Source organism: Giraffa tippelskirchi, chromosome 9, assembly GCF_054371585.1.
Source record: "Giraffa tippelskirchi isolate mGirTip1 chromosome 9, T2T-mGirTip1v1.2.pri, whole genome shotgun sequence".
Lineage (NCBI taxonomy): Eukaryota > Metazoa > Chordata > Mammalia > Artiodactyla > Giraffidae > Giraffa > Giraffa tippelskirchi.
The window spans coordinates 86,726,562-86,753,651 of record NC_137283.1 but is presented as its reverse complement, the minus strand read 5'-3'; the positions used below and the strand labels follow the sequence as shown (position 1 = coordinate 86,753,651).

Below are 27,090 nucleotides of genomic sequence, written 5' to 3'. Positions count from 1 at the left end.
TATCCCTGGGTCAGAAAGATTCCCTGGAAGAGGAAATAGCAACCCATGCCAGTATTCTTGTCTGGGAAATCCTATGGACGAAGGAGCCTGGCTAGCTACAGCCTATGGGGTTGCAAAGAGTTGGACATGACTGAGTATGCATGCACGCAGTTAAATCCTCTTGTATTTAAAAACTATTATTGAGTAATATAAATACAAGGAGTAAAACTCTTAATAATTTAAAAATATAATTTAATCTTAATTCAATTGATTAATTTATAATAATAATTTTAGATTTTAATGTTTTTTTAGCTTAGAATGACATTAAGTAACAAATAAAAACACTGTAACTAGTCAAAAGAAAGGCCATGGAAGAAAGGAGAAAGCTTTATATTCCAGTAACTTCAACAGCAGTTTTATCCCCAGTATTTTGAACAAGGGACTTGTGCTTTCATTTTACACTAGACCTCACAAATTATGTAGGCAGCTCTGCTCACAAGAATGTTTACTGACTTTCAAAGCCTACTCTTTATCAGCTCAATCGAAAATGATAGCTGGTAAGTTTGGTTTGCAATTTTCTTTTATGACAGATGGAGACAATGTCATAGGACACAATCTAATCTTGCTTTAAGTTAATTAATTGTTTTTGCTGAATTGGTGAGTCCAGAGCCAAATAATCCTTCTTAAATGGGGAAAGAGGAAAGGGAAGACACATTAAATCTTTCATTGGGCTTCAGTGGTTTTAGGAGAAGAAATTAAGAAGCAAGATTGTGTGGAGGAGATGCCAAATGTGAATGCTTTTGGGGCTGTTTTAGTTTTTTATGAAAAAGTTGTGTGTGAGTATGATTAGAAGGTTCTAGAATCCAGTGTCACCCCAGGCTTCTGCCATCATTCTACTAAGCTGATATTTGGTGGCTAGAAGTGAGAAGGGATAAATAAAATTGAATTGAATGACTGAGGTTTTTTTTCTCCCCCTTCAAATTCATGAGAAAGAATTCGTATGAAGTTCATCATCTAATTAAAGACCAAGAAGTAACTGATGACATTAGTGTGTCAGATTAAACCCATTTTTATATTTTTAAAGATAGAGTTTTTTAATATTTAAAATAATTTTTACAGATAAGAAGCTATAAAAGAAGATAGCAGCCAAGATGAACACCACCGACAGGAGAAAGACAGGAAAGGTTTAGGATCCTGTAAGCAGGGCTGAAGAGAAGTTCCAGGAAGAATTTCAGAGAATGTTTTTCTTGTGATTACTTATTTCTTAAGAGAGCACAATAGATGGATGGTTTTAGAACCTGAGCCATGATGCCTGAATGTGTGATATTGATTTCACTTTAGAAAGGTATTTGAATGCCACAGCTGTCTGGGTTGTCTGACTGCCTTAAAATGGGTAGCTGCCATTAGATGACAGTGCTTGCGTGTTTCTGCAGACCAGAGTTATTCTAAAGAGTGTTATTGAGGATCTAAAAAAAAAGATTAAGGAGTCAAAGAAAACAGGTTTTGTTTAAAATGCATACATACACAAGCACCTACATACACTTTTTTATCCAGACAACAGTGCTTTGGATATGTACGGTTGGCATATGGATAAATCCAGAGTCTACAGGAAACATTAAAAGATGGATCTAACATCTAAATCAAGCAAGGCAGTAAAATATTGCCTTTTTTAGCTACTACCGCTTCCTTCTATTTTTTTTTTTTTCTTCTTGTTGACAACTGCCATTTACTGCAGTGTAATATTGCTGGCCTGTTCTTAGCCTTCACTTAGAGCCTTGAGTCCTTGCTGGGTCTATGCTCTGTGAAATGCTGAAGGCGTTTTCTTGCCGGTCTGACTGCTTTAATAACTTGTATGATATGTCTAAGTCAGCAAGAAACAAGGTGCTTTAGAGCTAAAGGCTTCAGGCTGTTTAGTTGTTGAATTAATACCTTATCTTCCTACATCCCTTAAAAAAACCTCTTTAATTATGAAAGTAGTCTTTCTTTTTGCTTATTTTACACTGGTAAAAACTGAAACTTCAAAAAAGAAAGATGGGCAAAATTTGTACGTCTTTTGAATTGGTTGTTGTATAAGATAAAAGAAAAGTAATTCATTATGAATATATTTTGACTTCTAATGCTCATCACTTTTTTCCCCCTAAGTGCTCATGGACAGTCTCTTTTATTAGTTGACAATGGTAGTAACAATAATAACAAATAACAAATGCAATTTATAGTGCTTACTATGGGGCTTCCCCTGGTGGCTCAGTGGTAAGGAATCCACCCGCAATGCAGGAGCTACAGGAGACAAGAGTTCGATCCCTGGGTAGGGAAGATTCCCTGGAGGAAGGCATGGCAACCCACTCCAGTATTCTTGCCTGGAGAACCCCATGGACAGAGGAGCCAGGCGGACTACAGTCCATAGGGTCACAAAGAGTCAGACACGACTGAAGAGACTTAGCATGCATGTACATGTGTCAGATACTAAGGGCTTTACATGTACGAAGCCATATCATCCTTGTACTTATTATTATTCACATTTTCTGCACAAATAAAATGAAGCACAGAGACGTTAAGAAATATGTGGAGGCCACACATCCAGTAAGTGGTGGATGCAGGATTTGAACCCCAGGTGTCTGGTACCACTATGCTGTGGTAGTTGCTTTCTAAACTTTTATCTATAATTTTATAGTTTAGAATCAGTTTTTAAATAAAGTGAAGTGTTATTGTCATGTGACATTGCAACATTTGGATTTAAGTCTACGTATTCTGGTTATGATGCCTTTTTGAAAATTAGAATGAGTAAAATATTTTGTTTAACAATTTGTGAAGATATGGAGAATTGATTACATGCTACATAGGTTCTGAGAGAAACTTAAGATATATTTATTGATTGTTACACGAGAAATGGAGTTGGTAGCTACTGTTATCCTGGTGATGAATTTGCACTGAAGTGTCAGGCAAGAAGATTTTGACTGCTGCATCTCTATAGAGTAGGAGTTTACATAGTGAAAGTCTCAGTCGCCAAGTCTTGTCTGACTCTTTGTAAACCCATGGACTGTAGCCCCTCAGGCTCCTCTGTCCATGGAATTTTCCAGACAAGAATACTGGAGTGGGTTGCCATTTCCTTCTCCAGGAGATCTTCTCCACCCAGGGACTGAACCCACATCTCCTGTACTGACAGGTCGATTCTTTACTGCTGAGCCACCAGGGAAGCAATTTATAGATTCACGTTAATTTCTATCAGAATTCCAGTGACGTATCCCAGGAACTAGAACAAATAATTCTAAAATTTATGTGTAACCACAGAAGACCCTGAACAGCCAAAACAATCTTGAGAAAGAGCAAAGCTGGAGGTAACATACTCCCTGATTTTGATAGTAATCAAATGCATGGTTTTGGCATAAACCCTGACACACAGATTAATGAAACAGAATAGAAAGCCCAGAAGTGAACTCACATATACATAGTCGATTCATTTAGGAGAAATGAGCCAAGAATGTGCAACAGCAAAAGAACAGTTTCTTTAATAAATGGTGTATATTTCTTGAATAAACACTCTCTTGGTTGTTGCAGCTTTGGTTAAGTTCTAGAGTTCTGAAAATGACACTGAAAGTTTTCTTAATCACTTTTATGGAGCGGCAGAATTTTGGAGTTCCTTACTCCATGGTTTTCACTGATATCCTCAAGCACATAACTTATAGCCAAATAACATATTGCAATATGGACATGGAATAACAGACTAGTTCCAAATAGGAAAGGAGTACATCAAGACTGTATATTGTCACCCTGCTTATTTAACTTATATGCAGAGTACATCATGTGAAATGCTGGGCTGGATAAAGAACAAGCTGGAATCAAGATTGCTGGGAGAAATATCAATAACCTCAGATATGCAGATGACATGACCATTGTGGCAGACGGTGAAGAAGAACTAAAGAGCCTCTTGATGAAAGTGAAAGAGGAGAGTGAAAAAGTTGGTTTGAAACTCAACATTCAGAAAACTAAGATGATGGAATCCGGTCCCATCAGTTCACGGCAAATAAATGGGGAAACAATGGAAACAGTGACAGATTTGATTTTTGGGGGCTCTAAAATCACTGCAGATGATGACTGCAGACATGAAATTAAAAGACACTCCCAAGGATGGAAGAAGAGCTATGATCAACTTAGACAGCATATTAAAAAGCAGAGACATTACTTTACCAGCAAAAGTCTGTCTAGTCAAAGCTATAGTTCTTCCAGTAGTCATTCTGGATGTGAAAGTTGAACTATAAAGAAAGCTGAGTGCTGAAGAATTGATGCTTTTGAACTGTGGTGTTGGAGAAGACTCTTGAGAGTCCCTTGCAAGGAGATCCAACCTGTCAATCCTAAAGGAAATCAGGCCTGAACATTCATTGGAAGGACTGATGCTGAAGCTGAAACTCCAATAATTTGGCCACCTGATGTGAAGAACCAATTCATTGGAAAAGACCCTGATGCTGGGGAGGATTGAAGGCCAGAGAAGGGGACGACATAGGATGATAGTTGGATGGCGTCATCGGCTCAACGGACAGGAGTTTGAGCAAACTCTGGGAGACAGAGAAGGACTGGGAAACCTGGCTTGCTGCTGTTCCTTGGGGTCGTAAAGAGTTGAACATGACTGAATGACTGAACAACAGCAACAACAACAACAACAAAATTTATATATGTCAGTGCTGCCTATATGTCATTTAATGTTAGTCAAGACTTTTGTTTAGATTTACAGAACTCCTGTCTACAGCTTCATGTACTTCTTCTATACAAGCACATTCTTTGAAAACAGAAGTTAATAGGGGAGGCAGAATTAATTTACATTTTGTAGATCTATTGGGAAAAGTCTTTTATGTTATGGATCATTGGTAAATGCCAAATACTTGCTATAGCTAGATTTAGGTGCATTATACTACTCAGAAGAAAATAGGGAGACTGTTAATAACATTTATTACATGTAAATTATAGTACTTGTGTGTATGAGAGAGAGATTAGTTTATTTAATCCTCCTAGACAGCCTACAAAGTAGATATTGCTACTTCAAATTCACAGAAAAAGATCTTGAGGCTCAGATGATCTAAGTAACTTCATATGATTGCATAGCTAGTAAATGGATAGGAAATTTAATTCCTGTATGCTTGGCTTCAAGCTCATGTTTTAACTGTGATGCCACATAGTTTCTCTGAAATTACATGGCACTTAATTTTTTCATTTTATTATAGCTCAGCTGGTAAAGAATCCACCTGCAATGCAGGAGACTCTAGTTCAATCCCTGGGTTGGGAATTTCCCCTGGAGAAGGGATAGGCTACACACTCCAGTATTCTTGGGCTTCCCTGTTGGCTCAGACAGTAAAGAATCTGCCTGCAATGTGGGAGACCTGGGTTCGATCCTTGGTTGGGGAAGATCCCTGGAGGAATGCATGGCAACCCACTCCAGTATTTCCGCCTAGAGAATCCCCATGGATAATGGAGCCTGGCAGGCTGCAGTCCATAGGGTCACAAAGAATCTGACACGACTGGGCGACTAAGCACAGCAAATCTGTCACATAGGCATATGTTGCCCACCTGTCACATAGGCATATATTGAATAGTGAGTGAATGATACTCATTTAATATAAAAAATCTGACAAACTATTCAGATTATTTACACAAACCAGACTATTTACGGGCTCCCCAGGTGCTGCTAGTGGTGGAGATTCCGTGTGCCAATTCAGGAAACATGAGATGAGAGTTCGATCCTTGTGCCAGGAAGACCCCTGGAGGAGTAAATGGCCACCTGCTCTGGTATTCTTGCATGGAAAAATTGCATGGACAGAGGAGCCTGGTCGGCTACAGTCCATGGGGTTGCAAAGAGTCTGACACGATTGAGCAACTGAGCACACACAGAATATTTAGGAAGGTCTTATCATGTATGAGGCATGTGGTTCTCTCTCATCACCAATATACACGTATTTCTTTCACTATGTATCACAGGAATTACTGGAATTCTACTTATTTGCTTTGCTTTTGTGTGTCTGTATTGAATCTCCATTTAGATTGCTATTGAATTGAGAGGTGATTCAGTGAAGACACAAGCAGTTTCTATGCCTAGGGATGTATTAAAATTGTGTCATATTTTCCTGAAGCTGTTTCAAATCAATGTGTGTTTAAACCTGAAATATCAATAAGTGATTATTTTGGGCTTTGTAGTGCATCCTTGGCGCTTGTGTGACGGAGAATTGGAATGTTTATGCTTGTACTGCTGGGATTTAGATTTTAGATGGATTGTTTTTCTCATTTGCCCTGTTTCAAAACATCTATAAATATTTAGTATGTTCACAAAAGGCAAAATAATCGTGAGTAATTAAACCTACTTGACTAAAAGTCTTTAAAGTCCTTATGTCAGTGAACACTAGATTAATCGTAAAATCTATTACTTTACTAGCATTTGATTTTAACACTGTGGTTTTGATTGTCTATTGGCATGGAGGTCAAGATGTTAAACCTCTATTTTTGCAGCTGAAAGAGACTACTCAGGTATCTATTACTAGGAAAGCAAATTCTTTCTTAGTCATTGAAATAAAGAAAACACTAGTATAAAATGTAACTGTGAAAGAGATTCAAATCATTATTCAAAATTTTGTTGTAACTTAAAAGTATTTTTGAGATGCATTTTATTTTCTTGAAATTTCTCTCAAAGACAGTTAATTCATAAAGAATTAATTTCAATATATCGTATTTTTGCCTTAATGAACCATACTTCTGAAGAGTTTACATTCAATGTAATCTGGAGAAGAGCTGAGAATTGGTATTAAAAGTAAATCTTGCCAAGTAGTTTTGATGAATAGCTAGTTTTGGGATCCACTGGTATATGCAGTATGATATTGAGGGTAATTCTTAATTAGGAATGTTAATTTTGCCAGTGAACCCTGTTGCTTGTGTAATAGGCCCTGCTTACCAGCCTCTGTCTTCTCTAAGCGTCAGATTGTAGCTGCAATAGTTAGACTGGGTACACTTGAGACCAGGAAATGGGGGGCTCAGTGGGAGTTTTAATGGTCTTATTAGAACTTTTTCATCTGGGAGTACTGTCTTGGGTCACAAGACTTTATACCCTAGCAGAGACCGAGAGGTTGGGGCAGACTTGCTATTGAGATGGCTAAGGAAATGTGGAAAGATGACCACCTCTCAGTAAAACAGAAATGTCCAAGTTGCTCTGGCAGGTGATACAGGTGGGAAGACAGAGGCTGAGGGAAGTGAAAATCCTAGAATAAATATATGATGTGAAGCACTGAGGCTGCCCTTCCCAAGGGGCATTTGAAGTCAATGACTGAGTATGGCAAGAATACTTAGTTCTGTGTAGGTAAAGGAGTCCCCTGATAGTCGGCTTTGACTCAACAATTCCCTGATGGCCTTCAGACTGCACAGCATTCCAGGATGCTTCCATTCCAACTTCTCTCACATTTGCGTTGAGATCGACAGTTCTCTTAGTCGTGTCTCCCCCTACCCCCATTTTCACTTAAGGAAGTATTTCTTCTGATAATACACCAGTTTTTAATAGTTACAAATCAATTGAAAATCTGTCCTTGGGAACTTGGAGACAAGTACCCTATACTTGCTTAGCTGTTTGGTTAGTCACCTCTTGGCTCATTGAAGTGAATGTGGAGAACACGGTCTCTGTCAATAAAGTGTCTCAGTTACTGCCATAGCTACCCTGTAGAGAGGTAACTGGGATTTATGGTGATTTCTTCATGCTCAAATTACAATAAAAGTATTCAGTTATGTCTAATAAGATTTTATATGTAGTTATATTTTGTTACATTCTGATTATCATAGATATAGTAATTTTGTCTTTAATAGATTACCTAACCAAAGTAACTTGACCTTTATCTAAACACTATAGAGGACAAAACTAGTAACTATCACATTTAAAGACTGTGATATGTGGGAAAAATAAAAGATGATTTGGAGAAAATACATCCTATAGTTTTAGTTAAAACATAAATGTGACATTTCAAAAATCTCAAAATATTTTTTATAATGGTAGACACATTATGTGTATAATATATGTCATCACTCATTTGCCCAGATCCACAGAATGTACAGCACTCAGTGAACTCAAAAGTAAACTATGTCCTTTGGTGATAGTGAGGTGTCAGAGTCGGTTCATCAGTTGTAACAAGTGTATCACTCTGGTGAAGAAGCTGATAATGGGAGAGGCTTATAAGTGTGGGTAAACAGTATATGGGAAATCTTTGTACCTTCCTCTGTTTTGCTGTGAACCCAAAATTGTTCTAAAAATTGAAGTCTATTAAAAAAAGAAAAAAAAATCTCATAGTATATAATATTCTCTAGCTTTTAATTTTCTGGAGAAAAAACAAAACAAAACCCTGAACTGGGATGGAATTTGTCTGTTAACTCTTTTTCCAAATGGGGTAATTTTCTAAGCAGATTCTAATTTTCCTTCGTGTAACTCTTACCTGAGAAAATATTTAAAGGACTAGTTGTATCCATGAAAACCCAGGTGTTTGCTTTCATTCTCTGGGACTATATGGGTTTCAAACATATGATATTCTTTACAGGAGGTTCAGCAGCCCAGTCTTGAGATCTGCTACACATCCCAGTACTTGAGAGAGCAAATGAATGGTAGGTTTTTAAATTTTATTTTTATTATTATTATTTTTTTACAGTATAAAAACATTTTGTACTGGGGTAAGATCTCCTGGAGGAGGAATGGCAACCCACTCCAATATTCTTTCCTGGAGAATTCCATGGACAGAGGAGCCTTGTGGCCTACAATACATGGGGTTGCAAAGAGTCAGACATGACTGAGTGACTAAAACTTTCCCTTTATAGCTGATTAACAATGTTGTGATAATTTCAGGTGCACAGTGAAGGGACTCAGCCATACACATACATGTATCTATTCTCCCCCCAAATCCCCCTCCCATCTAGGCTGGCACATAACATTGAGCAGAGTTCCATGTGCTATACAATAGGTTTTTGTTGATTATCCATTTTATTTATTTATTTTTTAAATTTATTTATTTTAGTTGGAAGCTAATTACTTTACAATATTGTAGTGGTTTTTCCCATACATTGATATGAATCAGCCATGGGTTTACATGTGTTCCCCATCCTGAACCCCCCTCCCACCTCCCTCCCCATCCCATCCCTCTGGGTCATCCCAATGCACCAGCCCTGAGCACTCTGTCTCATGCATCGAGACTGGTGATCTGTTTCACATATGATAATATACATGTTTCAATGCTATTCTCTCAGATCATCCCACCCTCGCCTTCTCCCACAGAGTCCAAAAGACTGTTCTATATATCTGTGTCTGTTTTTCTGTCTTGCATATAGGGTTATCGTTACCATCTTTCTAAATTCCATGTATATGTGTTAGTATACTGTATTGGGGAGAATGTAATGGCAACCCACTCCAGTACTCTTGCCTGGAAAATCCCATGGATGGAGGAGCCTGGTAAGCTGCGGTCCATGGGATCGCTAAGAGTCGGACACGACTGAGCATCTTCACTTTCACTTTTCACTTTCATGCATTGGAGAAGGAAATGGCAACCCACTGCAGTATTCTTGCCTGGAGAATCCCAGGGACAGGGGAGCCTGGTGGGCTGCCGTCTATGGGGTCGCACAGAGTCAGACATGACTGAAGCGACTTAGCAGCAGCAGCAGCAGCAGCAGCATACTGTATTGGGGTTTTTCTTTCTGGCTTACTTCACTCTGTATAATAGGCTCCAGTTTCATCCACCTCATTAGAACTGATTCAAATGTATTCTTTTTAATGGCTGAGTAATATTCCATTGTGTATATGTACCACAGCTTTCTTATCCATTCATCTGCTGATGGACATCTAGGTTGCTTCCATGTCCTGGTTATTATAAACAGTGCTGCAATGAACATTGGGGTACATGTATCTCTTTCAATTCTGTTTTCCTCAGTGTGTATGCCCAGCAGTGAGATTGCTAGGTCATATGGCAGTTCTATTTCTAGTTTTTTGAGGAATCTCCACACTGTTCTCCATAGTGGCTGTACTAGTTTGCATTCCCACCAACAGTGTGAGAGGGTTCCCTTTTCTCCACACCCTCTCCAGCATTTATTGTTTGTAGATTTTTGGATAGCAGCCATTCTGACTGGCGTGAGATGATACCTCATTGTGATTTTGATTTGCATTTCTCTGATAATGAGTGATGTTGAGCATCTTTTCATGTGTTTGTTAGCCATCTGTATGTCTTCTTTGGAGAAATGTCTGTTTAGTTCTTTGGCCGACCTTTTTGATTGGGTCATTTATTTTTCTGGAATTGAGCTGCAGGAGTATATTTTTGATATTAATTCTTGGTCAGTTGCTTCATTTGCTGTTATTTTCTCCCATTCTGAAGGCTGACTTTTCACTTTGCTTATAGTTTCCTTCATTGTGCAAAAGCTTTTAAGTTCAATTAGGTCCCATGTGTTTATTTTTGCTTTTATTTCCATTACTCTGGGAGGTGGGTCATAGAGGATCCTGCTGTGATTTTCGTCGGAGAGTGTTTTGCCTATGTTTTCCTCTAGAAGTTTTATAGTTTCTGGTCTTACAGTTAGATCTTTAATCCATTTTGAGTTTATTTTTGTGTATGGTGTTAGAAAGTGTTCTAGTTTCATTCTTTTACAAGTGGTTGACCAGTTTTCCCAGCATCACTTGTTAAAGAGATTGTCTTTTCTCCACTGTATATTGTTGCCTCCTTTGTCAAAGATAAGGTGTCCATAGGTGCATGGATTTATCTCTGGGCTTTCTATTTTGTCCCATTGATCTATATTTCTTTCTTTGTGCCAGTACCATACTGTCTTGGTGACTGTAGCTTTGTAGTAGAGCCTGAAGTCAGGCAGGTTGATTCCTCCAGTTCCATATTTCTTTCTCAAAATTGCTTTGACTATTCGAGGTTTTTTGTATTTCCATACAAATTGTGAAATTATTTGTTCTAGTTCTCTGAAGAATACCATCGGTAGCTTGATAGGGATTGCATTGAATCTATAGATTGCTTTGGGCAGTATACTCATTTTCACTATATTGATTCTTGCAATCCATGAACACGGTATATATCTCCATCTATTTGTGTCCTCGTTGATTTCTTTCATCAATGTTTTATAGTTTTCTATATATAGGTCTTTTGTTTCTTTAAGTAGCTATATTCCTAAGTATTTTATTCTTTTCGTTGCAATGGTGAATGGAATTGTTTCCTTAATTTCTCTTTCTGTTTTCTCATTGTTAGTGTATAGAAATGCAAGGGATTTCTGTGTGTTAATTTTATATCCTGCAACTTTACTATACTCATTGATTAGCTCTAGTAATTTTCTGGTGGAGTCTTAAGGGTTTTCTATGTAGACAATCATGTCATCTGCAAACAGTGAGAGTTTTACCTCTTCTTTTCCAATCTGGATTCCTTTTATTTCTTTTTCTTCTCTGACTGCTGTGGCTAAAACTTCCAAAACTATGTTGAATAGTAGTGGTGAGAGTGGGCATCCTTGTCCTGTTCCTGACTTTAGGGGAAATGCTTTCAATTTTTCACCACTGAGGATAATGTTTGCTGTGGGTTTGTCATATATAGCTTTTATTATGTTGAGGTATGTTCCTTCTATGCCTGCTTTCTGGAGAGTTTTTTTTTTTTTTTATCATAAGTGGATGTTGAATTTTGTCAAAGGCTTTTTCTGCATCTATTGAGATAATCATATGGTTTTTATCTTTCAATTTGTTAATGTGGCGTATTACATTGATTGATTTGCGGATATTAAAGAATCCTTGCATTCCTGGGATAAAGCCCACTTGGTCATGATGTATGATCTTTTTAATATGTTGTTGGATTCTACTTGCTAGAGTTTTCTTAAGAATTTTTGCATCTATGTTCATCAGTGATACTGGCCTGTAATTTTCTTATTTTGTGGCATCTTTGTCTGGTTTTGGTATTAACTTGATGGTGGCCTCATAGAATGAGTTTGGAAGTTTACCTTCTTCTGCAATTTTCTGGAAGAGTTTGAGTAGGATAGGTGTTAGCTCTTCTCTAAATTTTTGGTAGAATTCAGCTCTGAAGCCATCTGGTCCTCGGCTTTTGTTTGCTGGAAGATTTCTGATTACGGTTTCGATTTCCGTGCTTGTGATGGGTCTGTTAAGATCTTCTATTTCTTCCTGGTTCAGTTTTGGAAAGTTGTACTTTTCTAAGAATTTGTCCATTTCTTCCAAGTTGTCCATTTTATTGGCATATAGTTGCTGATAGTAGTCTCTTATGATCCTTTGTATTTCTATGTTGTCTGTTGTGATTTTCCATTTTCATTTCTAATTATGTTGATCTGATTCTTCTCCCTTTGTTTCTTGATGAGTCTGGCTAATGGTTTGTCAATTTTATTTATCTTCTTAAAGAACCAGCTTTTAGCTTTGTTGATTTTTGCTATGGTCTCTTTTGTTTCTTTTGCATTTATTTCTTCCCTTATTTTTGTGATTTCTTTCCTTCTATTAACCCTGGGGTTCTTCATTTCTTCCTTTTCTAGTTGCTTTAGGTGTAGAGTTAGGTTATTTGTTTGACTTTTTTCTTGTTTCTTGAGGTAAGCCTGTATTGCTATGAATCTTCCCCTTAGCACTGCTTTTACAGTGTCCCATAGGTTTTGGGTTTTTGTGTTTTCATTTTCATTCATTTCTATGCATATTTTGATTTCTTTTTTGATTTTTTCTATGATTTTTTGGTTATTCAGAAGTGTGTTGTTTAGCCTCCATATATTGGAATTTTTAATATTTTTTTTCCTGTAATTGAGATCTAATCTTAGTACAGTGTGGTCAGAAAATGTGATTTGAATTATTTCAATTTTTTTGAATTTACCAAGGCTAGATTTATGGCCCAGGATGTGATCTATCCTGGAGAAGGTTCCATGTGCACTTGAGAAAACGGTGAAATTGATTGTTTTGGGGTGAAATGCCCTAGAGACATCAATTAGGTCTAGCTGGTCGATTGTGTCATTTAAAATTTGTATTTCCTTGTTAATTTTCTGTTTAGTTGATCTATGCATAGGTGTGAGTGGGGTATTAAAGTCTCCCACTATTATTGTGTTATTATTTCCCCTTTCATACTTGTTAGCATTTGTCTTACATATTGCAGTGATCCTATGTTGGATGCATATATATTTATAATTGTTGATTATCCATTTTAGATATAGCAGTGTGTACATGACCTTCTCAGAGTCGAAAGGTAGTTTTATGTTCATCCTAAACTTAGCTCCACTCCATAGCATCTAAGTATAATAAAACCTTCATTTTATTTTCTCTCCAGAATGAAGAAATTCAGTCTTTCAAAACCTATCTCCTTTTATATGCCTATATTAGTGAAATATACAATTTCATTTACCATTTACCTCTGTATCTGATTTTTGAGAATTCTATTTTAACATTAATTTCCCCCTTCATCATTTGCCTTTAAAATATTTGCTTTTAGCTCTTTTACAACATCACCATGTATTGGTAATGTACAAAAGAGAAAGCTCTGGAAAGATATTAATATATATACACATGTGTGTATCTCACTTCTGGAAATTATATCACTTAAAGTATTATTTCAAAAAGGAGAAAATAGCCATAAATTATCTAAGATCTAAATGAGTCATTAGTGATTCCTGTCTCTCTTTTCTAATTAGAAATAATATAATAATTTTGTGATTTCTAAATTTTAACCCTGACATTTTAACCCTTCAACCCCACCTCACAGATCTCTCATTTATTTCTTCTAATCTATATGACATTTATATGTGTACTCTGTCCAGTTTTCATTTATGTAGCCCACTTCTTATTTATATTGACTTAATTTTCACCTGCCAATTACACTTTGGATTTTTCTAGCTCGGAACCTGAATTTTATGAGAAATTGCTGACAAACCCCCAGTTAGGCACATGGACACTTCTTACTCAGTGCCCTCTTGCTTCAGGCTCACAGTCTCTAGGGATCTAGCACAGATAATTACTTCAATAGCATTTATTAATAAGTAGAAAGTTTGATGGAAAGCTGCAGAACAGCCTTGTTATTGAACTGCCAGTTTTTCTGGAACATCCTCTCTCATTTGTCCTCAATGACTTTACACAAGATTGATCATAGACTAAATCACTCAATTTATTTTTCAACTGCTAATTTAGTCAGTTTCATAGGCCCATTTGAATGGCTGTGACTTGGTACTGAAAAGTCCGTAGGTTCTGGCGTTTATTTTCTGAGATGCATGGAAGATACTTTACTACCAGTGAGGGTGGGCAGTGGGGCACAAAGATAGTGAGGGATCAGTGGTTTGTAATTATTAGTTTGTGACCTTGAGAAGGTTATGTAATCTCTGATGTTTATTTCAGAACATGGGCATAATAATACCCACTTTCCAGGATGGTTGTTAGAGTTAAATGATATCACATCTGTATTTAACCAGTGCTAAGCACCTCCTCTCTCTTTTCTCCCTCTCAGTAGACTTCTTCATTGTGCATGTTTTGTACATGTGAATCTGCAGCATGATATAGTCCATTCAGCGCTCACACGGGTCCTACTCTGACTGAGTGATATCTTCTAATGTGTTTCACTTTGCTTGTATTCCCTTCTCTACTTCACACCAACAGCTGCCCCTCTCCCCACTCACCACCCGCCTAGAATTGGCCAGGATGTATGCTGACTTGTGAATTTCTTAAAATCACTGCTTCCACAATTCATTTGCCTCTCATCCTTCCAACTCTGTGTTCACTTGCCAGTCATGGGAAGAAGCTAGAGATGGATTTACTGTTAATCTAATACAGCCTTAGTTTCACAAGCCCTCACTGGCAAGGCTACCTCTGAAGGCTCTGGGAGGGAATCTGGTAATGCTTTTATATGGCTATATATTTTTATAAACTTTGCATTGTAAGACACTTTAACCACAATCAGTTAAACTGTTCTCTTTTTTCCATCACAATTTACCCTCCATCCCATTTCTTCTCATGTCAGGTGGATTTGGAATTATTGTGGATATTTTTGGATCTGGCTAGGGGGAAATTGAGATGGGTTATCATTTAGTCTGGATTTAGTAGGCTGTAGACAATTCTCAGTTACTTCCATACATAGTTAAGCTACTGTTAGGCCATCTGGTGTAGGAATGGTTTCCAGGGAAAGTCCTACTTCATCCAGATTCATGACCAAAGTGGATGTCAATGTGTTCTCTGGTGCTTATTGTTGTGAAGCTACAAAAAATATTTGTAAATCTACTAACAAAATAAATTTCCATTAACTTTTGTAAGAGGAAGACTAAACTATCATTTTATCTTTTCTCAAAAATAGTAGCACACAATTAGAATCCCAAGCTGGAATAAAGGTTGCTGGGAGAAATATCAACAACCACAGATAGGCAGATGATACCACTCTAATGGCAAAAAGTGAAGAGGAACTAAAGAGCCTCTTAATGAGGGTGAAATAAGAAAGTTAAGAATCTGGCTTAAAACAACATTAAAAAAGCTAAGATCATGGCATCCAGTCTCATCACTTCACAGCAAACAGATGGGGAAAAAGTGGAAACAGTGACAGATTTTATTTTCTTGGGCTCCAAAATCACTGAGGATGATGACTGAAGCCATGAAATTAAAAGACACTTGCTCCTTGGGAGAAAAGCTATGAAAAACCTAGACAGCCTATTAAAAAGCAGAGACATCACTTTGTTGACAAAGGTTCATATATTCAAAGCTATGGTTTTTCCAGTAGTCATGTATGGATGTGACAGTGGACCATAAAGAAGGCTGAGTACCAAAGAATTGATGCTTTTGAACTGTGGTGTTGGAGAAGACTCTTGAGAGTCCCTTGAACTGCGAGGAGAACAAACCAGTCAACCTTAAAGGAAATCAACCCTGTATACTCACTCATTGGAAGGACTGATGCTGAAGCTCCAATACTTTGGCCACCTGATGTGAAGAACTGATTCATTGGAAAATACCCTGATGCTGGGAAAGACAGAGGGGAGGAGAGGAGGTCGACAGAGGATGAAATGATTGGATGGCAACATTGACTCAATGGAAATGAGTTTGAGCAAACTCTGGGCAATAGTGAGAGCAGGGAACAACTAGCGTGCAGTAGTCCATGGGGTCACAAAGAGTCAGACACAACTTAGTGACTGGACAACAACAAATACACAATTATCGTTAAAAAAATGATCAAAGACTAGGAAGCAAAAATGTAGAAAACATACAGTATGGTATGGATATGTGTGCTAAGTTGCTTCAGTTATTTCTGACTGTTTGTGATCCGATGGACTATAGCTTGCCAGGTTCCTCTGCCCATGGGATTGTCCAAGCAAGAATACTGGAGTGGGTTGCCATGGCCTCCTCCAGGGGATCTTCCCCACCCAGGGATCAAACCCGCATCTCTTATATTTCTTGCATTGGCAGATGGATTCTTTACCTCTAGTGCACCTGGGAAGCCCATAGTATTGTATAGTTAATTAATTAAATACTATAATTTTTGTTTTTTCATTAACTTTTATATTGCATATAAATTTTTAAAAAATTGAAGTTGTGATTTCTCATTTTCAACAAAGATTAACTTGTGTATCTAATTTTATATCTTTAATATGATATTCGGAGAAGGCATTGGCGACCCACTCCAGTACTCTTGCCTGGAAAATCCCATGGATGGAGGAGCCCAGTAGGCTGCAGTCCATGGGGTCACTAAGAGTCGGACACGACTGAGTGACTTCACTTTCACTTTTCACTTTCATGCATTGGAGAAGGAAATGGCAACCCACTCCAGTGTTCTTGCCTGGGGAATCCCAGGGACGGTGGAGCCTGGTGGGCTGCCGTCTATGGGGTCGCACAGAGTCAGACACGACTGAAGCAACTTAGCAGCAGTAGCAGTAGCAATATGATATTACTTTTCATGAAATTTTATATATAAATTTATGAATAAATATATATATCCTGTGAGGCCCACAGAACCTGAATCTGCTCCTGTAGTAACAAGTAGCAAGGCAAGAAGTGACTGCCTGAGAGGATGGGGTGAGGATTGATGTTACTGCTTGAATCTTGTACTGAGAGATTTTCTAGAATGTTGCCAATGATGACATCTCCTACAAAGAGTCAATGTTAATTAACTGGGTTGGGAATGTGGACTGTAGACTACAGCTTATTATTATAGTAGATAAATGTTTTTGCCTCACAGATATTTGGGATTTTATATAATCTAACCTAGTAGTCTTTCTCTTTATGACTTCTTAACTTGGGGTGTTACCTAGTCCATCAGAAGGCTATAAAAAAATTTCTGTTTTCCACCCCTATATTTTGCTTTTTAGTTTATTAGGAATTTATTTTGTATTTCGTGTGAGATATAGGGGTTAGATTAAAAATATTTCACAAAGTATAGTCAACTGAAGATTTGTTAACAGAATTTGTTTCCTCTCAAATATGACAGGACTCTATTGAATAGTTTGTCTCTTTCCCAATAGTGAGGAACCTTCAAACGGCTTCCCTGGTGGTGCTAGTGGTAAAGAACCTGCCTGCCACTGCAGAAGATGTAAGATACATGGGTTTGATCCCTGGGTCAGGAAGATCCCCTGGAAGAGGAAATGACAACCCACTCCAGTATTCTTTCCTGGAGAATCCCATGGACATAGGAGGCTGGTGGGCTATGGTCCATAGGGTTGCAAAGAGTCAGACATGACTGAAGCAATTTATCACACATGCACAAATATTAGATAAAATGGTCTATAACAAATTCTGTTAACAGATGCTGAGTGACTATACTTTCTAGAATGTTTTGAATTGAAAAAAATCTATTGGAAATTTGGAATAGGTAGTGATTTAAGAGATGTTGAGATATGAATATGAATTTAATGAGAAGAAAATGCTCCAGTTTTCTGTAAACACCTCAAATATTGAAAGAATATCAAGAAGGCATTGAGTTGCTTTTGGTCAAACTTTGCTCCCCTTTCAGTTTTTTTCTAGATCATGGTAAATAGACAAATGGGAATTTTTGTCTTTCTTTTTAGATTTTTTTTTTCTTTTGATGAGTTTCTGTTTCTTTTTGGTCTTCTTTTTGATCCACTTTTCTTTTTTTAAAAAAATTAACAGTATGATACTGTATTCTTGATAAAATACCTAAAAAGCTTTTTAATTTAAATACAGGACATCATTGACTGAATTTCAGATCTCATTAACTCATTTGTACATTTCTCATGTTTATTTTGAATCTATTGACCGATAAAAAATTTTGAGATTTTTTTTGGTCTTGTACACAAATTTTGTTTTCAGTGTTTAAAAAAACAGTTTTTTTGGTTATTAGGAAGTGAAGTCCATTCTGTTTTTAAGAATATTAACTTCTTTGAAGTTATTCAGAAAAAGGAAGTTTGGGTCATGTGCAGGTTTAGTGAGTTTCTTTTATTACAACATAGTTTGCACACTTAGCATATTAGTCAAGATTCTCTGGAGAAACAGAACCAATAGGATATATCTATATCTATACCTATATCCTATAAAATATATAGTAAGGAACTGGCTCAGGTGATTACGGAGGCTGAGACGTCCCAAAATCTGTGATCAGCAGGCTAGAGACCCAGGAGAGCCAATGTGTAGGTCCAGTCTAGAAGCCAGCATACTTGAAACTCAAGAAGAACCAATGTTTTAGTCTAAGACCAAAGGAAAGAGAAGACCAATGTCTGAAACATCTGGCAGACAGGAGAAATTCCCTCTGGCTTGAGGGAGGATCAGTCTTTCTTTTTCTGTTCAGGCTTTTAACAAGGGCCACCCACGTTAGGGAGGGTCATCTGCTTTACTCAGTCCACCAATTCAAATGTTAAGCTCATCTCGAAATGCCTCACAGACCCAGCCAGAATATCGTTTGAATCAAGCATCTGTATACTGAGAGGCCCAGTTAAGTTGACACAGAAAATTATGCTTGTTACTAGAAATGATGACGAGAACTATAACTTAGTGGGTCCCTGATTAATGTCCCTGATATTGGCTCAAGGTGCAATGTAAAATTTCTCACCCTTTGAGATTATTTAAAGATTTCTATTACTTAAAAATGAATATTTAAAACAAATATGCTAGGTTGAGTTCTCTTTTGTTATTCATTTATCTTGTAATATTTCCTATATCATTCTGTTGGGCCTTTTAAAGATACTCAAATTTTCAATGAACATATTTATGGAGTTACATTGTTATGACATAAATTTCATATTTGTAAGCTTCTATTTTTCTTAAAAAAATTAGCTCTCCAAGGGGAGATGGGATGCAATATTTTGCATATAATGATTTATAGACTTTATAGATTTATAGACTTTATTTTTGGCATTTTTTAAAAAAGAGTCCTTGATACGTGAGTTTTTATTTGATCTTGGTAATTAAAACTTTAATTTTACGTATTTTACAAAAATATGTAATTATATTAGACTAGAACTTTCCCATATTTTACATGGTGATAAAGAGATGTTATTAACCTCATTTATTTTGCACTGAAGCTCAAAATCTTTTACAAATGTTGATTCTTACAGTACTTTTGTGACAAAAATTTAATCACAAAATTCTATTTTGCAAATATTAATCAGCACCTGAGGGAATTCAGGGTATAAATCCAGTGTACTGATCCTAGTGTTAGGCTTAGTGCATACAGTCAACAGCACAGTTTATTCTGAAGACTGCTGACAAAAAGTCCCTCTAGTCTGAAGTGAAGTGAAGTGAGTTGAAAGTTGCTCAGTCGTGTCCGACTCTTTGCGACTCCATGCACTGTGCAGTCCATGGAATCCTCCAGGCCAGAATCCTGGAGTGGGTAGCCTTTCCCTTCTCCAGGGGATCTTCCCAACCCAAGGATTGAACCCAGGTCTCCTGCATTGCAGGAGGATTCTTTACTAGCTGAGCCACAAGAGAAACCCAAGAATAATGCCTGCCATTTGGAGAGTGAAGAAAGAGTTGTCTATCAACTGGTGATTGATCTTGGTTAACAAGAGTGTTTATGGGGTAAAAATTTCCTTTGAGATATTTAAGTATTTTACTTCTGTTTAATACCAAATTAATCAAAATAATGTTACCTTAGTGTCTGGGAGTTTAGTTTAATAATTAGGAGGGAGAATAAAAAGCAGGAGAATAAGCAGAATTTTAAATTCCTTTCTTTAAGAACAAGCTGTCACTGACCAAGGAACACTGGGACATCCTACCTAAATCCTGGTATTCCACTCTTTTATGTAACATATCCTCTCATGTAACTGTGTAAGTTTCAATTAAGCTTTGATGAATCTCCTGTTAGAACAGGTATACAAAAGAACAGATACCTAGCTACTGTTGTACGTTTCCTTTGTACATACAGCACTGATTTCTCCTGATGTTCACACATTTTACTTACAATTCCCTTTGAAGCTACTTTGGAGATTCAGCCTTATGAACATCCTACGGTTATGTTCTCAGACCCCCCTCTAATAGGTATGCGGGGAAGATGTTAGATCTCTGATGTTTAACATAATTAGCTGAGGGTGACCACACACAGAGCCAAAGAAGCAAAGTATCCTTTTGGTTGACATTTTCATACAACTTTTTAAAAATCTTTTTAAAAAAAAATCTTTTTTTCCCTCAAGAGCCCTTGCCATGTTCCCAGCCTTGTTGCATGGGCAGCTTGTCTCCCTTCTTTAGTACTGGGCATCTCTGGTAGTGTAGTACAGTCATGTACACTCTCGCCTTCAGACTTCAAGGATCAAACAGCCTCTGCTGTTACAGGTCAAGGAACAGCAGACTTCAAGCTGTGTTGTCTCTGGAAGACTTAGAAGCCCTGTACTCCCTCAGTTTGAGGCTTGCAGCTCACTCCCTGGAATGCCTCCTCTCCTGACATGCCAGTCTTCAATTAAGTCCTCCTCTTGTCCCAACATGACTCCAAGAGATATGCTACCTTTTTGAAGCTTCCTTTTGTTCTTAAACTAAAAAAAAAAAAACCACCAAAAACATTGCAAAGCAATGAGGCCAAAACAAGTGATCAAATGGACTTAGTAAAAAAAAAAAAAAGAGTCTGACTTCTTTTTCTCAAACACCGTGATTATTGCCTAGTTTTTTACTTTCAGAACTATGGATTTCACATCCACAGCTGTGTCACTCCTATCTTGGAAATGTCAAGAGAAATCTGGTGTCTCTGATGAGCAACCAGTGTTTATGTGTAGTCAAGTCACTCCTCAGATCATTCAGATTTGCTTGTGGTTAAAATGAGACTAGGAATATTCTCTTACATTTTGTGGTTTCGTGTTTCTAGTGTGAAAGGACCGCTTTGGATAGTTTTTTGCTTCTGTATCTCTGGTTCTTTTGTTTTCTGTTTATTGTATATCTGGGAATGAGACAAGCACAAAATTAAGAAACTGACAAAGTGATGTTTTGAAACCCCATCCCTACCGCATACATCTAACTTGGAACCTACACTTTATAGTGTAGGTGTAGATTGTGTTCAGCATAATCTCTGGTACAAAGCAGCATGGGTGTCATAAGTATTCCTTAAAAAAATGCAATTGATATCTATTGAGTGCCCACCATGTTTTGCAACAGGCTTTCTATTTTGCCATTGGGACAATAGCAACCACTTCTGTGTCCTTAGTGCTGAAGCCATGTTTAATGACTTGAATAGAGTTGGTAAACAATAACAAAGAGATTTACAGCTCTTCAGAGTAAAAGGCCTCTCATAGATAAATGCTGTTTTCACTTGTTTGGTGCTGTCTAGATATTCAGCTAACCACCAGAAGTGCCCAAAATCAGTCATTGATGTCTGGAATCTATAATTATAATGACTCCTATGAGATTTATTGACTATATAATTTAGAGCCTGTCATTCTAAAGTGGAAGATAACAGTTAGGGCATCAGGATCAACCAAGAAATAATGACTTCATTCCTTACACTTCACTATAAAATATGTCACTAGCATGAATTCATCTTGAAGAACAACCTGTTAAAAGATAGAATTCCATTCAGAGTTAGCAGTATGGGATGTTTTTATTATTCTTATTGAAAGAGATCAAAGAGAGAATTCCTTTAGAAACCATGGTCTAAATTTTACTTGTCATTTGTAGATAATACTCAAAAGATAAGACCTATTGCTATAATTGAAAATAGAAGAAAATATAGAATTGAAACCCTGGCTGGTTTGCTTCTGAGCTCTATGACCTTGGGGGGTTATTCTTATCTCTAGAATACATTTTTATTAATGATGATGATAATGATGATGGTGATGATCCAATCTGTGTTCTATTACCTCTACTAGCCCTTGAACTTCAGAAATTGATATAATCACTCTGCTTTAGTTTTTGTATTTTTCTGGTTCATAGTAAGTACTCACAAAAGTCAACTTATTAGGTTGTGCTCTTTAATATGGCCTTCCCTGGTGGCTCAGATGGTAAAGAATCTGCTTGCAATGCAGGAAACCAGGGTTTGATCCTTGGGTCAGGAGGATCCCCTGGAGAAGGGAATGGCCACTCTAGTATTCTTGCCTGGAGAATTCTATGGGCAGAGGAGCCTGGTGGTCTACAGTCCATGGGGTTTCAAGGAGTCGGAAGTGACTTTAATACATTGAATTCTACACAGAAGGGTGATAGGCATCTTTGGGGTGTGTATTTCCTCAATAAACTGACTCAAGGCTCCTTCAGTAAATGACCTAGGATTTTACCTAAGAGCATCTGTTGATTTGGTCACTATTGTTGAACTGCCTCAATATTTCAAAAATTTTTTTACTTAAAGGATTAGTGAGTCTATTATTACTATTGATTAATCACTGTGTTTTGGAGGAAGCTTAGAATATTTCAAAGGGCACCAGTAATAGAACAGAAAGCTTCAGTTCCAGTCCATGCCAACCATTAACTATGGTATGACCATGGATGAAAACTTGCCCTCCAGAGGCCTCAAATTCCTTATCTATAAAAGGATAAATGATAGTTTATCTTTTGTTTTACAGGGATTGTTGTGGATATTAAAAAAAATAAATCTTACATAATTAAGTGCTTTTAAAGTGCCAAACTGCTTTGCAAATCAGAAGAATTAATATGTAACTTGAATGTCAAATCTCCACGAGTGGCATTTAGAAAAGAGGAAATATTCTCTCTCTCTCTTTTTATAATTATTTATTTTATTTTTTAAAAAATTAATTTATTTTAATTGGAGGCTAATTACTTTACAATATTGTAGTGGTTTTTGCCATACATTGACATGAATCAGCCATGTACTGACATGAATCAGTACATGTGTCCCCCATCCTGAACCCCGCTCCCTCCTCCCTCTCCATCTCATCCCTCAGGGTTGTCCCAGTATACTGGCTGTGAGTATCCTGTTTCAGAAAAGAGGAAATATTCTCTTGTTTAAATGTTTCTTTTCATCCAATTTCTAAGTTGCTGCTGCTATTGTAACCCAAAGGTGACTAAATCCAGGGTATTGTGATCCAAAATACATGGACCAAATGTTTTACTTTATTGTTGATTTAAAGAAAAACTGTGCCCCAACCAGAAAAGGACTATCTTTGATAATTTCTCCTTTTATTAGTTTTTTTGTTGTTGAGGGAAGCCAAATTTGACTTTCAATATTTCCTTCAAGGGCAAGTCTAAATTGGGACTGAGTGTAAAGGCTAAGTTCTTAAAGTAAGGTGCCAAAAATAAATTACTAAAATAATGAGAGAAAAGTATTTTCCTATTAATAATAAGTAAACAACAGTTTAAAAACTTTACTATGTGCTAGGTATTCCCTTAAGACCTTATCTAATTTTTATAACGTTCTTTTGTGGTAGGTATTATCCATATTTCAGATGAACAAACTGAGGCTAGTCAATGTTAAATAGTTTGCCCAAAGCCACAAAGTTGGTAAGTGGTAGAGATGTGATACAAACTCAGGCAGCCTGAATCTAGAGCTTGCTCTTCCAACCAGCTGCTTGCCTTCAGTCAATATGTAACCACCATCTGCCAAGCTAAGAAAAGATGGTTATACAACGTCTTGCCAAAAGCTTAAGGTTCTGCATGGCAGTTTTTGTGACTGTTGCTAGTTATCCCTGGATATCCTTTTTGCAGATCTGTATCAGAGTTTTGTTACCAAATAAGACATAATAAAATGATATAGACAGCAATAGGCTTTTTGGGTATCCAGAGGAACATGCTCATAGAAGAGACAGCCTTTGTGTATATGTCTTTGACAATGCAGTTGTATTTTAGTGAATACTTATTGAACATTTGCTATACTAGGGGTTGCAAATAATGTATTTTTTCCAGTAACATTTAGTGACTGGGCTGTGTTTTCTAAGAAAGAAATGCATTGTCATTATCTGCATGATTGTCTGTAGTTTCTCCATACTTTTGAAGAGCAAGGAAAAAGGGTAGTCCAGAAAGCTGGAAAACAAAGAGGAATTTGACTTGGACATGCTGCTTAAGACTTAGGTACCTGGCAGGTAACCCATGCAGCCCTGAACCTATTGACTGAGATGAAGATGAGTTTACAGCAGGTGAAATACTACAGGCCCCTGCAGTAGCTTCAGAGACTTTGACTTCAAACATTGGTAAGAACCACTGAATCATTTGATGGACAGCAGGCAGGTCTTTATTTCAGAAAAAAACTAAACAAAACCTCTACAATGGTGGAGAAGCACTGCAATAGATGAGAAGCCCTTCAGTTCAGTTCAGTTGCTCAGTCGTGTCTGACTCTTTGTGACCCCATGGACTGTAGCACGCCAGGCTTCTCTATCCATCACCAGCTCCCGGAGCTTACTCAAATTCATGTCCATTGAGTTGCTGATGCCATCAAACCATCTCATCCTCTGTTGTCCCCTTCTCCTCCCACCTTCAATCTTTCCCAGCATCAGGGTCTTTTCAAATGAGTCAGTTCTTTGCATCAGGTGGCCAAAGTATTGGAGTTTAAGCTTCAGCATCAGTCCTTCCAATGAATATTTAGAACAGGAGAAGCCCTTATGCTGTAATAATTCATTTAATGTTCTCATGGGATAGAGCACTGCACCTCAGAGGAAAGAAAAGCCACACTAATAGAGTTTTCTTGTTCACTGCTTAAGTCAGCATCACTCCTGATAGAGTCATCTGACTTTTGAACCATTAATTTTTCTCTCGGGAATCTCTATATGTTTACTTATCTTTATTTTTGCTTCAAATACATGTTTTTTTCTTTGAGAAACTATAAAGGGATATTTCATGTTATTTCCTGTGAGCAATTAAGTGAAGATCATTTCTGTCATGTTCAACTGTCTACAAAGTATTTTACCAGATGACTGTTACTAAGAATGAATGTCTGGTGGTAATTTATATATTTAAAATACTTAGAAGAGAACCAAATGCCTGGCTGAACTCTCTGTGATGGGAGCCCAGGAAAATCTTCATTTCACATTCTTCTTGCCAGTGATACCCACTCTATTTTCTCTGGTCTTGACCAGAAGAGTTAGAAAAAGTAGCCTCCACAAGCTCTCTCCTTTCTTCATTTCACATTCTATTCTTACGTCCTGGTGTCAACCTCTACTACTATATAGAAATTTCCCTCTAAAAAGTTGAATTGTTAAATAGCTTTTTCTTTGGCTTCACCCTTTATCACACCACCCTGTAATGTTTCACAGTGTTGACAAACTTCTGCCTTGAGTCCCCTCTTGCCTCTGTTGCTCAGCATTCTCATTTCTCCTACCCTATAACTTCTTCTCCTTTTTGGAGGAGCGCCTCCAGACTATGGGAGATGGGTTGGTTTCTTTTAAACCAGTGACTCTTCGAGGAAGCATGGGAGGATGGAAACCTAAAGTTGTCCTGGTGCTTTCTTGGACCCTTCAAGTCTTAGAGAAGTCCTATAGAGTTGAAGGAGGCTGCCCCCAAATTGCTATTCTGTTGAGCTTTGGGGGCTACTGCCCAGATTATCTTCTATCCCCTTGAATGCTGCTAGGATTGCTAAAAACTTTCTCTACCTCTGGAGGTAGTGGAGAGGTAACTTGTCTTTAGTTCTGAAAAGTCTTAGGATCATCTTAGCTTCTGATAGCACCATTGTTACTATCTGCATGCCACAAAAGTATGGTCTCATTTCCGTCTCAAAACTGTCCTTTCATATAAGATCATGGAACAGAGTGTTATTAAAAGCCACCTTTCTTTCTTTGCTAAGACCTGAAAGGGAATTTTAGTTACTTGTTCACCTGCATGTTTCTGAGAGAATTAAAAACTGAAATGATTGAATCAGGCAGAATGCAGGAAATAATATACGTATCCCAGGCTATATTTGCAACATAACCTTGAAAGGATTGATTAAATGGATGGACAAAAGTCTGGAAAACTATGTTGTTAGCAGTTAGGGAATTTTGTGGAAACATCACATTCAGCTTTGTGTTACTTCAGTGTAGGACTGGCTGTGTAATTATATATGCATGGCAGACAGTATGTAACAACAGTTTCTTCCCTTCTTATATAATCCTGAATTTGTTATGGAGCACCATGCTATTGTCTAAGCCAATCATGACAGTAATGTTTTTTGCCACAAACTCCATTTCCCAGAGTCCTTTTTCATTAGGAGAGTTATCTGACCCAGTTCTACCCAGAGATACACAAAGGGAATTCACTGTGTGTCAGAGAAATTTAAAAAGGGAGAGAGTAGCCTGGCTGTGAATTTCTTCCTGCCCCTGAATGTGGTCATGATGCCTAGAATCATGTAAAAATATTAACATGCTGATAATGGTTGATAAGATGGATGGAACATGTATGAGTCTTAGTGATTCTGTTGAACTGCCAGACCAATACTTGTCTCTCTATATCTGTTCAGTTTACTTCAGTCGCTCAGTCATGTCCGACTCTTTGTGACCCCATGGACTGCAGCACCTCAGGGTTCCCTGTCCATCACCAACTCCCAGAGCTTACTTAAACTCTCTTTATCTATACTTCTTATTAAATAAGGGAGAAGGGAATGGCAAACCACTTCAGTATTCTTGCCTTGAGAACTCCATGAACAGTATGAAAAGGCAAAAATATATGACACTGAAAGATGAACTCCCCAGGTCAGTAGGTGCCCAATATGCTACTGGAGAGGAGTGGAGAAATAGCTCCAGAGAGAATGAAGAGGCTGAGCCAAAGCGAAAACAATGCCGAGTTGTGGATGTGACTGGGGGTGGAAGTAAAGTCTGATGCTGTAAAGAACAATATTGCATAGGAACCTGGAATGT

At 37.5% G+C, this 27,090-nt stretch overlaps 1 protein-coding gene across 1 annotated transcript in view; it reads left to right on the top strand.

The window, feature by feature from the left end:
• Window positions 1-8,528: 8,528 nt before the first annotated feature.
• Window positions 8,529-27,090, top strand: part of LOC145521624 (uncharacterized) — a 198,207-nt gene continuing 179,645 nt past the window's right edge. Inside the window, exon 1 of the transcript XR_014065543.1 lies at window positions 8,529-8,592. The gene's annotated coding sequence lies outside the window, so the exon portion shown is untranslated. The remainder of the gene's footprint in view (window positions 8,593-27,090) is intronic.